Source organism: Gorilla gorilla, chromosome 5 (genome assembly GCF_029281585.2).
Source record: "Gorilla gorilla gorilla isolate KB3781 chromosome 5, NHGRI_mGorGor1-v2.1_pri, whole genome shotgun sequence".
Lineage (NCBI taxonomy): Eukaryota > Metazoa > Chordata > Mammalia > Primates > Hominidae > Gorilla > Gorilla gorilla.
The window spans coordinates 195,117,511-195,132,408 of record NC_073229.2 but is presented as its reverse complement, the minus strand read 5'-3'; the positions used below and the strand labels follow the sequence as shown (position 1 = coordinate 195,132,408).

General features: G+C 38.8%; 1 long non-coding RNA gene across 3 annotated transcripts in view; it reads right to left on the bottom strand.

The window, feature by feature from the left end:
* Window positions 1-357: 357 nt before the first annotated feature.
* The window catches only part of LOC129534169 (uncharacterized), a 39,270-nt gene continuing 24,729 nt past the window's right edge, over window positions 358-14,898 (bottom strand). Inside the window, exons 9-10 of one of the 3 annotated variants that reach the window (XR_010134428.1) lie at window positions 4,049-4,259; window positions 358-3,219 (exon numbers count right to left, since the gene is read on the bottom strand). This is a non-coding gene — a long non-coding RNA (uncharacterized lncRNA). Of the gene's footprint in view, window positions 3,220-3,551; window positions 4,260-14,898 lie in introns of those variants that run through there. The other 2 variants (XR_010134427.1, XR_010134429.1) reach the window with 2 other exon arrangements.

Genomic DNA, 14,898 nt, shown 5'->3' with positions numbered 1-14,898 from the left:
TAATTCTCAAAGTCGTCATTTGTCCATGGTCAGTTGCAAGAGAGGTGGCGCCACATCATTTCTTCTCATGGCCGTGCGTTCTGTGAAATCTTGATGGTGGTAATGAGGAGTTCTGTACTTACAGAAAAAAAAAGGGGAGAATGGCTGCTTAGAGACCATTAGCAGCTGGTGTAGTGAACTGCCACAGAGAGAGATGGGACTAGCATTTGGCTCTCAGCGAACTTCCTAAGCAAAGCTGTGGCCGTGTTGGGGAAAACAATTACATCTCAGGTTCTTAACTTTCTTATATACTTTTGAATGCAGGGTAATAAATAATGAACAGATATGTGTTAAATAAATACATTTTTATTTTCCCTTAATTATTATTTATGATAATTATAGCAACTAATTTCACGTATAGTCAATATATAAACCAACCTGCTATTAAATGCTACTGAACATTTGTGTAAAGCTTTAGGCATTTAAACATACTGGTTTATTCTGTAATCTAAGCCCCCAAATGCCATCACATCCAGAGGAAATTCAAGAAGCCAGTTCAGGAGCGTTTTCCTCCTACTGCCATGATGAGCTGTTTGATTTTTAACCTGCTATTTTTGGGGTATGTTTCTATGTATATGACACTCTAGGCAAGGCACATCAAATCTGTAGTAATAGAAAGGAGATCAGAGGTTGATAAGAGCAGGAGTGGAAATTGAGGACCAGCTTGCAAGGTCAGAGAAAACCACTTGAGATAACAAAAGTGTTTCATATTTTGATTGTGGTGGTGTTTTAAGAATGTATTGCATTGGCCAAAACCTTGAACTTCATTAGGGCTCCCCACCAGGATCATGATAAAAAGCAGGTGGTGGGAGCTATTCACACCAAGTTAGAGACAGTCAGTGCACACACTGTCTGCAGAGAATTTAGAATAATAGTAAAACTAACTAAAGGTCAGTCTGATTTTTATTATCCTCATGCATTCTCAATGCTAAGCACCATCAGTGATAAAATAGTTTTCTTTGAATAAATCTTGTTAGTCTAAGTTCTAAACACATGGTGCTGTTGCTAGTGACTTTTTAATAACATGTTATATTTTCAGGCTTCAAATTTGCACCTGTAGTTCAGATTTCACTAACTGTACACTGGACCCATGGAGAAGCTTCTTGGGCAAGGGGTCCTCCTGTCAGCCCCTTCTTATTCCAATCAGCCTTTCAGCACACAGCCACCCAAGGACTCCTCTGGTTAGAGGTACCAATTGTTTCCCTTTGCTAAAGTATAAGGCCACTTCTTTAGCTGAGAATAAGGGGGCCCTCAGGTTCTGGGTCCAGTTGTGCCTCTCAGACCCTCATTAGCCAGTTCTCTCTGCTCCTAGTTTAGTGCGTCTGGCAGTGTGGTCTGTGGACTACTGCATTGGAATCATTGTGGTATGGGAGATGGAGAGGGGTTTACCTAGGCCCTGCCCCAAATCTGCAGAGTTAGAGTATCTGGAAGTGGGTTCCAGGATGTGTCCTCAGATAACCCATTTTTTTTTTAAACTTGTTCTTTTATCATGTGGTGATGAGCAAAATATTTATAACATTAATAGCAAATATATACACCTTACTTATGGGATGATTCCTTCTATCAGAATTCTTTTCCAAAGGAGATGCTTAGGTTGAAATACTGGTCTAAATACTTAAATTATATGGAGGGAAAGGCAAGAATTTCATGCTTTTCTCAGCTTGCTTCCTCAAATTTGGTGCATTGACGTTCTAGCAAACTAAATTTGGAGATCCTGATCTCCCACTGCACCCTGACCCTGGGTAAAGATTATCCATCTTGCATTGGGCAAAATCACCCCTCACTACAAGATATTTGGGATCTCCAATACGGAACTTGGAGAAATAGGTCTTTGCCAACTATATTATAGGAAAATAGCATACACATGAGTGTTATCAGTATACTCCTTGTGCATATCATAATTACTCATTAAATGTCAGCATTCTTCTCTAATCTTTTGCCAAGTGGCAGGCTGTGCCCTGTCTGGACTCCCACCCTCTCAGAAACCCTGCAGTACTGGCTGGGCACGGTGTCTCATGCCTGTAACCCCAGCACTTTTGGAGGCCAAGGTGGGTGGATCACTTCAGGTCAGGAGTTCGAGACCAACCTGACCAACATGGTGAAACCCTGTCTCTATTTTTAAAAATACAGAAATTAGCTGGGTGTTTAGTCCCGGCTACTTGGGAGGCTGAGGCAGGATAATCCCTTGAACATGTATATGACAGGGAGACAGAGGTTGCAGTGAGCCGAGATAACACCGTTGCACTCCAGTCTGGGCAACAAGAGTGAAACTCTGTCTCGAAAGAAAGAAAGAAAGAAAAGAAAACTGTCAGTATTGTATGGTGTCCATCACACCTGGGACACTTGGAGCCCCACCAAAACCAGCAGTGGTGTTTCTTTGCGTTTCTTTAATCCCTGCTTGCCTTCTCTGTTGATTTTTGGAAAATAAATTGGCCTTGATCAGTACAGAAAATTTATCCTGCTCACCATTTTAGCTGACTTTTCTAGAGCCCCACAGAAACCTACAAGCCCCGCTGTGCACTTAGCACTTCTGAGGACGTTGACAGAGGTTTGCTTGATTGTCGGAGTTGCTTTTCTCTGCTCATTCGAAGTTGCGTTTTGTGCTAGGTCACGGAAATACAGAATAACAACAATGGTGCATTCAATTTATATGTGTAGGGCGCTTTGAATTCTGCCAAAGCGTTTTCAACCTTGCGGTCTGATTTAACTACATTATGCTACTGGGATGGATCAGCCCTCCGGGATCATGCCAACATTGAAAGAAGCTGCCGAGTCTGGCTTTACTTGGACATATCTTTTTTTTTTTTTCTTTTTTTTGAGTCTTCAAAACTTACATGACCTTTTGTGCAGGCTTTGTAAAACTGTTGAAGAAATCCAGGAAGCTTGGCATTGTTCCCACAGGCTTAGTCCCTGGGAGGCTGTGCTCTCAGCAGAGATTCCCAGCAGGGATTGTGCTGCCATTTCTCCTTTCTACTCCTGGTCTTTTTTCTTTTCTTTTCTTTCCTTTTTCCTGGTTCTCCCTTTCAATAAAGATGCTGTAACTCAGGGCAGTGCGCTTCAAAACAAAGCCAGAGAGGATTTCAAGCATCATGTTGGGGTGGGTTTTCTGGCTCCTTCCTCCTTAAAAGTAGGGCATGTCACTCCTCCTCCATCTGCAGCCTTTCTCCAAACAAGTGAGACCTTATCATGGAAGGGAATATAGGTCAATTCAAGACTCACGTAAAGGTAGGCTTATATTTAATCTGGGAGTATTAGAAATGCCCTTTCAGATCCAGAATCTTCTCTAAAATTTTAAAAATTGGCACTTGAGATAAAGATGATAAATTCAACTTTTCAGGGACTCTGAATTTTATACCCTTGGTCAATTAGGGCATTTATAGTTTAGTGACTTAATTCATTTACTCACTAAATAGTTTTTGAGGTTGGGGCTGGGATGGAAGTGGGGATGGGTAATGGGTCCAAAAAAAGAGAACAAATAAGATCTAGTATTTGATAGCACCACAGGATGACTCTTGTAAGCAATAATTTAATTGTACATTTTGAAATAATTAAAGTCGTATGATTAGATTGTTTGTAACATGAAGAATAAATGCTTAGAGATTTATCCTCCAGGATGATGGATACCCCCATTTACCCTGATGCAATTAAAATTCATTGTATGCCTGTATCAAAATGTGTACTCCATAAGTATGTATATATGCAAAAAACAAAAATTAAATAAAATTTAAAAAAATTAAAAATTAAAAAAGTTTGTAGAATCTTTGCTCTTGATTAATTACTTTAGTGGGTGCTCTGTGTATTACTAGCCTCATTTCTTATTCCCTAAGTTGTGCTGCTCATAGTTCCTCCCTTCCAAAGAGTATAGGCTGCAAGGAAGTAAAAATACATAACTTTATAGTGGAGAAACTGGCAAACACCACCCTAGCCAAGTGATCAGGTCAACATCCAGAGTGTAAGTCCCACTGGTGGTGCGTGTTCCTGGTATGCTGCGACGAGAAGGGTTCTTTACCTCTGTGATCTTCCCAACAACCCATAACCTGGTGCATTGTGAGAAAACACCAGACAAGTTCCACAGGAGGGACATTCCACAGACTATCTGGCCGCAACTTCTGAAAACCATCAAGGCCTTTAAAACAAGGGAGGTCCGAGAAGCTGCCCCAGCCAGGAGACACCTAAAGAGGAATGGCACGTAAACACAGTGTGGTATCCCGAATGGATTCCTGAAACAGAAAGCGAACATTAGGTAAAAGCTAAGATAATTCAATCAGACTTTAGTGAAGAAGAACATATCAATATTGGTCCACTGATTGTAATAAATTTCCATACAAAGCTAAGATGCTAACAGTAAGGAAAACTGGCTGTGGCCATTTATGGAGATTCTCTACTATTTTTAAACTTAAAACAAATTTTTAAAATAGTCTAAATTTAAAAATTTATTAAGAATTCATAAAAATATCTATACCTATGCTTGTTGATTAGTAAATATAATGTTATTTTATGCAACTTACAGACCAATGAAATATTAAACCCTAAATGAAAAAGACAGAACAGGTAGTAGGTGGGTATAAAAATCTAGAAGTCAGGTAAGCGGTTGGCACTAGAGACCAAAGTGTAGATTCAAATCTTATTCAAAAAGGGTATTCAAATATGCATGGTATTTGAATGCCAGGGACTCGGTGACATCTTGTAGGCAGTAGTTTTTTGAGCTGGGGGTAATTTTTCTCCCCAGATGACATTTGGCAATGTCTGCAGAGATTTTTGATTGTTAGAACTCAAGGAGCTTGGAGTGCTATGGCATCTAGGGGATAGAGGCCAGAGATGTTGCAAAATGTCTTAACAGCCAGACAATCTCCACAGCAAATAATTATTTCATACAAAATGCCAGTGATGTCAAGGTGGAGAAGTCTACATATGGTATCAGAATAGATAGAGAAATACGCAACACCTAATATAGACTCTTTGATGTTACAATTAAAGTTCAATAGAAGAATAAGAAAGAATAGCTGTAAAAATAAAAGAATGTAGAGAGAGCAGGATAGAAAAAAATGGAGGCAATTCCTAACCATGAAAGGACTGTTTTGAGAGTTGTTAAGATGGGTGGTGAGTCTTGAAAAGATGATCATTAACATCACCTCTTTGTATCAACCTTAGAGAAATTCACACACATTTATAGGATAGATTTATAGTAGAAATATTTGTAGCATTTGAAATTGGAAAAATTGGGAAATAGACTATTTTTGTATGGAGCAGCTATAAAAACGAGTTTGATCTATCTGTATTGAACTCAGGCTTCTAAGGTGTATTGTTGAGTGAATAAAGCTTGTGACTACATATGCTGTATAATAACATTCATGTAACACAGATATACAGAGCTTTGCATTTTATATAGTTCCATAGATACACATGTATGTATTAATAAATGCACACAAATGTGTCTGGAAGGAAGCACATTGATCCAGTCACACTCGCCTCTGGTTGGAAGTCAGATTGACACCCAGAAATTATTTAAGAATTACCTGTTTGGTGTATGCTGTTTGTGTACAAACTCTGGAGCCACACAACCTCAGGTCAAATCCTGGCTCTCCCCTTTACTTGGTTTATAAACCTGAGGGATGTTCCTTAACTTTTCTGCCTCGGTTTGTTCATGTTTAAAATGGGGATAATAGTAGCTACTGCAGAATCTTGTTGGGAAAACAGGAGAGTTCATGTTCATAAATTGAAATATGTACACAGTGCTTGGTCTAGGAAGCATCGTCTGTGTTAGCTGTTGTTATTAAGAATATAGTTAAAATAAGTTATTGAATAAATGAAAGACTCCCCTCTTTGTGTAACCAGCTCAATCTTATGCCCATAATTAGTGTAAAAATGTATAGGTATCACTTTTCATTCTAATCTCAGTGACTAATAACAAAGAACGGTAGGTTATTCGATATGAAAACATCCATACAGCAACAAGAACCAAAACAAAGTCTGACTGCATACGTTCTTTTCACCTTAGGCTAGTGTATTCAGAAATCAGTCTGGGTCTATCCTGAAATACTTATCAATTAGGAATGCACAAAATATTTGGAAAAGAATGAATGCTACATGTCATTTTAGTGGGCAAAAGGGTTTGATCTCTCATACAAAGACATAAAGCTCTCAGGATGAAAAGAAACAAGGCCCAAGGACTCAACATGACATTATATTTTTGGGAAAACAATCCTAATATTTATAATACTACATAAAATCAAACTAAAGGCTCAGTGATGTAAATATCATTATTAGATCTGATCCTCTACCTCGTATATTTTTTTCAAGGCCACTTTTTTATTGAGGTGTTTCCTGACTACCTAACGTAAAATTGCATTCCCTACCTATTCCTATCAAAAAACATCATTTTCTCTTGACTTATTTTTCTCCATAGCATTTAAAATCAACTGACCTATTACAAATTTTATTTTTTTTAATTGTCTTTCTTCTCTCTCCATGCCCCAAACATACTCACTGAGGGCGATATTGCATTCCTAGTGCCTGGAAAAATATTCCACGCATAATATGCATTCAATAAATATTCAACATAATTTGCATTCTATAAATATTTGTTGAATGAATGAATGAATGAATGAATGACATATCACAATGTTGCCTTCCCTGCATTCATGCTACCACTAATCTGAGTTAGCTATAATGATTCTTAAGAATTCCCTGGGAAAAATGCCATTTCAATTTCAATTTATTTTTTCCACGATATTTCCTGAGCTTCCAAGATTGTTCCTATTCCATCAACAGGACCGTTCCCAAGGGCTTTGGGTAGAAGATCATTTTGTGTTCAGAATATTCCACTTTACGTCTCTCTCCTTCCTCTCTTCCTCCCACTCCAGAATACACGTGCCTACAACTTAGATGACTTTGATGAACACTAGAGTCGGACGGAAATACAGATGAGTTAGTACAGAGCAACTGGCCCAGCACAGGTCAGATAGGTCAGGGTCACCGAACAGTTGCAGGCTGCTCTGCTTCTGCCACAGCTTCCATTGAAGCCACAGCTTCAATGCCATAGAGACCATTTTTAAAGACCACATTTAATTATGTATTCATTTGGACTCCAGCTGTTCCCTCTATGTCACAACCCTATAGGGCTAAGTGATGTATCAGGGAGGGTTCTGGAAAGAAAAGAGCATCAGTTCTGAGACAAAGGTGGAGTTAGGACTCAGTTTCCCTCTTGGCAATAAGCCTCTCTCTGCCCATTTTTAGATGGCCTCATTGTCACATTCTCTGTGGGGCTCCTGCAAGAATTCAGGGAAATAATACATGAAGTGCCTAGCGCTTAGAGTTCAGTAATTGTTAGTTCACTTGGTCCCCAGGCTGAGCATTAATTACAATATGTGTGTGTGTTATGGGAGAAACAAAAAAAAAGTTTAAATCATTAGGTCATTTAAATATCTACATACTTTTAAAATCAAATGGAAATAAACCTTCACAGTGTATATCCTATCTGCACACTTGTCGTTTGTTATGATGGAATTACCAAGACTCAACAATCAACAGTAGGTCTTCAGAAATCAAAAATACCTGGAAGCCCACAGTTATACTATGTACAGAGTTGAATACATGACGTGTAAGGCAACAGCAACCACAAAACATGCTTCATCTTTTCCGAAAGACTCTTTTCATGAAGCTTGAGCTGTTTATGTGAATTCAGTAACAGAAAGCACATTTAGGTTTGAATGAATATGAAAATCATGGATTTGTAATATACCTATGCCTAGTAAATTAAAGTGTTTATAATCATAACATTGAGACTATTTTTAGAAGCTAACTTCCATGACAAAGAAGAGAAATAACTGAAGTTAGACTGAGAAACAGCCAAGAATTCAATAATTAGAAATAAAAGATAATTCCACATGACCTTTATATTGTTAAAATGCTTTTATTATTTTCTACACACACACGCACACATACGCATATAAATTGCGTGTGTATATAAATTTATGATATATAGTACATATATATCAGATATATATCAGCTATAGAATACATTATTATATGTTATATAATGTGTATATATAAATTGGAAGAACTGATTTTAAAATCTAATCTGCATAAGTCCTAAGTTTTATATTTGAATACAATTGTAGAACCATTATTTTGAATTATATCCACTTTACAGGAATCTAATATACTTTGATTTGAATGACTTAAGAGGTATTTTTCCAGAAAATATATAATACCTGTGTGTGTTCACGAGCATAGACATAAAAACCCTAATTTAAAAAAAAAAATTCAGTGCCCAGAGTCTGAAAGAAAAAGGGGATGATGAAGATGCTGAGAAGCCATGTCTCACAATGTCTGGAAATAGCTTTAAAGGATGTAATTTAGCGTTTGTGTTTCACAGTTCGCTTGTATTCACACGTTTTATTTTAGTCTTTGAATCTTATGGTTACTTACTGCTTTGACTGTTAGGTTCTCTACTTAAAATTATTTCTACTACAATCCACCTTCTCAAGCTAATTTCCCCTTTTCTATGTTGCAGCTAATAGCAGGAACATTCTTGAGTTCCTTTCATTCTAAAGCATTGCACATCCTCTTTCTGAGCTGTAACAGCATCTGCTGCCCACAGGGCCCCATGATGTCCCTGGATCTGGTCTTCCCCCAACTCGGGACAGTGTTCTGACCCCAGCACCAGTGGCCCTTCCGACGTTCTCAGCAGTCATTTCTACTGCTGTGGCCACTTGTCATTGATGATCGGTAATGCAGCACTGTTTTAAATGACAGCATCCTTGAAACCGTTCATCTGCTCATATCATACACAATTGATGTTCCTTTTACTTGCCTAACCCTATAAGGACAGAATTCCTGTAGTATATGTGGGGAGAAATGAGAGGCTTTTTCTCACTTCTGCTCCTCAGCTCATTAATGGGACGACTGTCACCCACACTGTGGGTTCCTCAGAGATGAGTACCCCACCACCCGGTGCCCCAGCCCACCACTGCGTGGCAGCTGCAGATGGGAGGGCACAGGTGGTGACTGCCATGCTCAGTGTCTCCCTGTGCCCCGTCTGTGGCCCCCACACCATATCTCAGGTGCAAGGCTTTCCTGTAAATCAGCTTTGTAAACCTGGAAGATTCAGGCATAACATTGTAATTATAACACAGGAAGTAGAAACACCTCCGTGAACAAGATGTTGAATATAATTACTCTCAGATGCCATGGGGACATTTTTTTAAATTTAACTTTTCGTGGGAGAAGTCAATCTGGGCCTGAGGGCTGCAAAGTCCAGGGTGGTGCAGTCCCCAGCATGGTACAAGCCTGGGGTGCTACTCATCCAGGATGGTTCACATCCAGGGTGGTACACCTTCAGGGTGCTACACGGCTAGGGTGCTATGTGGCCTGGGTGGTACATGCCCAGGGTTGTACAAGCCCAGGGTGGTACATGACGAGGGTGGTACGCATGTAGGGTGATACGTGTCCAGGGTGCTATGCATCCAGGGTTGTACGCAGCCAGGATTGTAGGTGGCCAGGGTGGTACACAGCCAGGGTGGTAGGTGGCCAGGGTGGTACACGCCCAGGGTGGTACACGTACAGGGTGCGCTATGTCTCTTCTCATTGCACAAGAGAAGAAAATGAGACCTGGATTTAATTATCCTTCTGGTGACCGAGCTCTGCCGTGGTAGAATCACAGATGGAATGAAGTGTCCTGCTCCTCCTGACTCTCCTTCCTCCCTCTGGAGGGGTCGCTGGTCCCCTGAGATGTGACCCTCCAGTTAGATCGAGTTAAGCAGCTTTTATGGTAAAGAATTTTAGAGCTTGGAATGACACAAAGTAGACTGAGATTGCCTTTAGCTTCTTAAGACAAGGTTCTAATAAGTAAATAGTAAGCAGAATTGCATTGTGTTATCTTTAAATTTTGCATTAATTTTCAGAGATGATTTCTCTGTTTTTCCTTTGCCATTTTTATATTTTTTAATTTGCAATAAGGAAGTATGAGAAAATGAGTTATTTGTATTTGAAACAGGAGTTATTGTGCAGATTCCTCAACTTTTAGAATGAATGAGTCCACCCCAACTCTCATCTTCTTTCTTACTGTTAAGATGAGAACATGTGAGCCAGAAAATATAATATCTAATAATATCACAGCGACAAGCAATGGGCAAGAAAAGACAGGAACCCCAGTCTCCTAATTATTCAGCTTTTTTTTTATATTAAACTGTGCCGAAATTATTTCTTTCTGACATTACAGTTGCGTTTAAAAGCATTTCAATTATATCAACACAATTGGGACACTATGGTGTGGTGGAAATATCGTAGGTCTATACAGATTCAGGTTTATCTGTTAACTGAGGTTGCTTAGCGTCTCTGTGTCTCATCATTTTTATGTATGAAATTGGAATAATGATGCCTCATTTGGAGACGTGTAAGGTTTGAAACACCATTTATAAAGCGTTCCAGCGTTTCAAACAGCTCAGCAAGATATCAATAGTATCTATTAGTAATTAACCTTATTTTAAGGTAATTGAATCTGTAATTCAGAACACTGAAATAAATGTGTAGATTCACCCAGGAACCACCACTCCTAGAATTACAAAATGCATTTCGTCTTTTGAAATTCCAGTTTGGCTATTCTACATTGATTTCCCTCTCAAGGCGCCCAGACAGCAGCACACATAAAGCTATTTGTATTTTCTCATTATTTTACTGTTATCTATTTGTCTGTTTGTATTTAAAATACTTTTTCTTGAAGACAACATAACACTGGGTGTATTTGTCATCCATTATCATGATGTCCACCTTGCAGCTGTGAGGTTCTTGTCATTTACGCTTCCTATGTTTATTGGTGTGGCTGTGTTTAATTTTACCACCTTGCAGTTTGCTTCGTATTTGTCATTCATTTTCCTTTTTCCTCTTCTTTTTATGTTTTCCTTTTGTTGGATTGGGTACTTTCTGTGATTCGTTTTGTCTCCTATGCTAGCCTAATAGCTGTAACATTTGTCTTTGCTATTTTAGTGGTGACTTTAGACTTTATAGCAGTCTACCGTAATCGACTGTGATGTTATACTGCTGCTTTTTTGATTGTTTTGTTTCGTTTTGTTTTGTAGACAGAGTCTCACTGTCTCACCCAGGCTGGAAGTGCAGTGGTACAATTTCCACTCACTGCACCCTCTGCCTCCCAGGTTCAAGTGATTCTCTGCCTCAACCCCCCAAGTAGCTGGGACTACAGGTGCAAGTTACCACACCCAGCTAATTTTTTTTTTTCCATATTTAGTAGAGATGGGTTTTTGCTCTGTTGGCCAGACTGGTCTTGAACTCCTAAACTCATAATCTTCCCTCCTCAGCCTCCCAAAGTACTGGGATTATAGGCATGAGCCACCGTGCCCGGCCTGCTTTTTTTTTTTTTTTAATATATTGTACCACTTCATCTATTGTATAGCAAAGATACAGCAATATGCTCTCCTTTCTTCTTACCCAGCCTCTGTGGTATTGCTGTCATTTCTGTCACTTCTACATATGTTAGAAACCTAAAATATATATTATTTGGCTTTAAACAGCTAATAGTGTTTTAAACAGATTTTTAAAATAAAATATATTTTATAATTCCCCATACGGGTATCATTCCTGGTGCTTGGCATTCCTTACTATGCTATTACCTTCCGCTGGAATGACTCATTTTAATATTCCTTGTGGTATGGGCCTGCTAGTGATGGGCTTTCAGTTTTCACATGTCTGAACTTGTTTCTCTACCCTGTGATTTTGCAAAATATTTTTGTTGTATAAATTTATTTGGATTGATGGTTGTTTTGGTTATTCGTTATTTCAGTACTTTCTAAAAGTTGCTGAATCTCTCCTTGGTTTCATTCTCGCTGAAGAGGCATCACTTGGCCCCTTTATCTTTGTCTCTCTACACCGAACCTTACTCCTACCCCCACTAGTAGGGATGCTTTAAAGATTTTTTCTTCATTGCTGTATTTAGTCACCTTGATTTTGACATGTGTGATATGGTGCTCTTCATATTCTTTGCATTTTACACTTATTGAACTTTTTGTATTTATGAGTTCACTGTTTTAGTAAATTTTGAAGTTTTTAGGTAATTTGTTTCCTTTTTTTTTCTTTTCTGTCCCTCTTTGTGTTCCCTGCCTTCAGTGAGTTTAATTACACACTTGTGTCTGCTTGGAGATGTGCCAAAGTTCATTGATTCTCTGTGCTCTTAGTTTTGCTTTGTTTTTGTTTGGAAATCTTTCTTTTTTCTTTTATGTTTCATTTTAAATACTTTATCTTGCTATCTCTACATTTTCATTAATGTTACCTTCTGCTATATCTATTCTACCTGATAACATCTGTTGATTTTTTGAATCTCAGATGGTTTTAACTCTTGATGTTCAATCTGGGTTTGTTTTGTTTTGTTGTGGGTTTGTTTCTTTGTTTTTTAATATTTTCCATGTCTCAAGACAACACGTTCCATCATCACCTGACTGAGAACAGGGCATAAATTCTAACAACAGTTTTAATGTTGGTGTTCACTGATTGAAAATTCTGTTTTATTTCTGGCTCATTTTTCATTGATTGAGTTTTCTTCTTATTATGGATATCTTCTTACTTTTTTGCATGCTTATTACTTTTTGATTGGATGCCAGACACTGTGAATCTCACTTTGACAGGTGCTGAATATTTTTGTATTCCCATAAATATTCTTGAACATTCTTTCACTGGGGTTTGGTTGGGTATTTTTGGAACAGTTTGATCCTTACACTACTTTTTAAGGCTGGATGTAGGTTGAGGCACGAAAGAAGTTGCTTTTTTCTTAGTAGTAAGCTTGATTTGCATTTAACAATTCTTGTCATAGTTTTGCGAAAATTTATATATGGATTAATTCTTCTGGTGTTTAAAATGGCAAAGGCCCGGCCAGGCGCGGTGGCTCACGCATGTAATCCCAGCACTTTGGAAGGCCGAGGCTGGCGGATCACGAGGTCAGGAGATAAAGACCATCCTGGCTAACACGGTGAAAACCCGTGTCTACTAAAAATACAAAAAAATTAGCCAGGCGTGGTGGCGGGCGCCTGTAGTCCCAGCTACTGGGGAGGCTGAGGCAGGAGAATGGCGTGAACCCGGGAGGCGGAGCTTGCAGTGAGCCAAGATCCCACCACTGCACTCCAGCCTGGGAGACAGAGCGAGACTGTCTCAAAAAGAAAGAAAGAAAATACAGGACCACGTGAGGATTAACTAGTGAAGTCAAAATGTAAGACCATAAGATTATTTAATAATTCACACTAGCAAATATTCATGATGCTTCTCAAAAGCCATTTACATAGTCAAGATCATTTTGCAGCAGCATTTTTATTTTTTCGATTGTCCAGAGCTGCTAAAGTCTTTCACGTGCTATTCAAAATCTTTTGAAAATCTAGTCTATAGGTTTCAAATCCATTTGCCAACTGGTCGCTTACCTTGTTTTTGACTTTGCTGCAGTCTCTCCTGCAGTGTTTTTGCTGTTATACGAATTTGCCTCGAGAGCTTGAAACTTTTTTAAAACTATGTTATAGTTGTGCCCTCTGTTCTACCTAAGAAAACATCATAAGTTTCCCAATCCATATATCCATGTTATTATAACAAAGCTCCATTGTGCACACCGTAGATCTAATCACACTTTATCATCACCTCTTTTGATGTTAGCCACATTTTCGTATGAAAGAGTTTTTGTCATGCTTCCAAGTAGAGATTCTGAATCCATCATCATATGCAAGCTCTACTACCAGTTCTTAACAGGTATCTGTCCTGGAAATTACTTGATCTCCCTGCAGCATGTTTTTGTTTGTTTGTTTGTTTGTTTAAAATGGGTATAATAATAGTACTTACTGATATATACTCTTAATATATATAAACTACTTGGAACAGTGTCTAGCACATAGTGTGTGTTGTGCAAGTATTTCCAGTTATTATTATGATAAGGCAGAAATAATGCAGTAGAGTTAATATTGCTAAATGAAAAACTAGGATGACCTTCTCCTTCACTTCCATTACAACTATGCTAGCATTTCAATAACAGCCTTGACTCTGATACCCTTTAAAAATATTGTTTCTGAAATTGTGATATGTTAAAATCTCTGTATACTTTGAAAATTGTATTATTTCCCTAACATTTGCTTGGTGCTTTAGAATGGGGAAAATAAATGTAACAGTCCTGACATGTATGGAGCAATTAACCTGTACCGAGTGCCCTGATGTTTTATTTGTGATATCTTTTTACAATTCTCTATAATAAACCCAAGAGTAAGCTTCACTTTTCATTCCCCTTTCTAAGATGTAGAAACTAAGATCTGAGTAATTTATCCAACATTCCAAAATCAGTTTCTGGAGCAGAAACCCAAATCTATTTGATGTCATATCTGATGACTGTAACTCATTGTGCCATATATTTTCTATAAATGTTTGCCACAACGACTTCCCCAACATCAATTTATCTTTCTTATTTGGCCAAATCTTGCCCTTTTCCACCTTTAACTATATTTACAGCTCACTTCCTCATTGAGTTATTCTCAGCCATTTCTGATTACGTCGCATAGTAATGCTTTCTATGAGGTCCTAAAACAACCCTAACCCAGGGCCCTGGCCCTGACCCTAAAACAAGCCTAACCCTGGGCCCCGGCCCTGACCCTAAAACAACCGTAACCCTGGGCCCTGGCCCTGACCCTAAAACAACACTAACCCTGGGACCTGGACCTGACCTAAAACAACCCTAACCCTGGGCCCTGCCGCTGACCTAAAACAACCCTAACCCTGGGCCCTGGCCCTGACCCTAAAACAACCCTAACCCTGGGCCCTGGCACTAAAACAAGCCTAACCCTGGGCATAGGTCCTGACCCTAAAACAACCCTAACACTGGGCCCT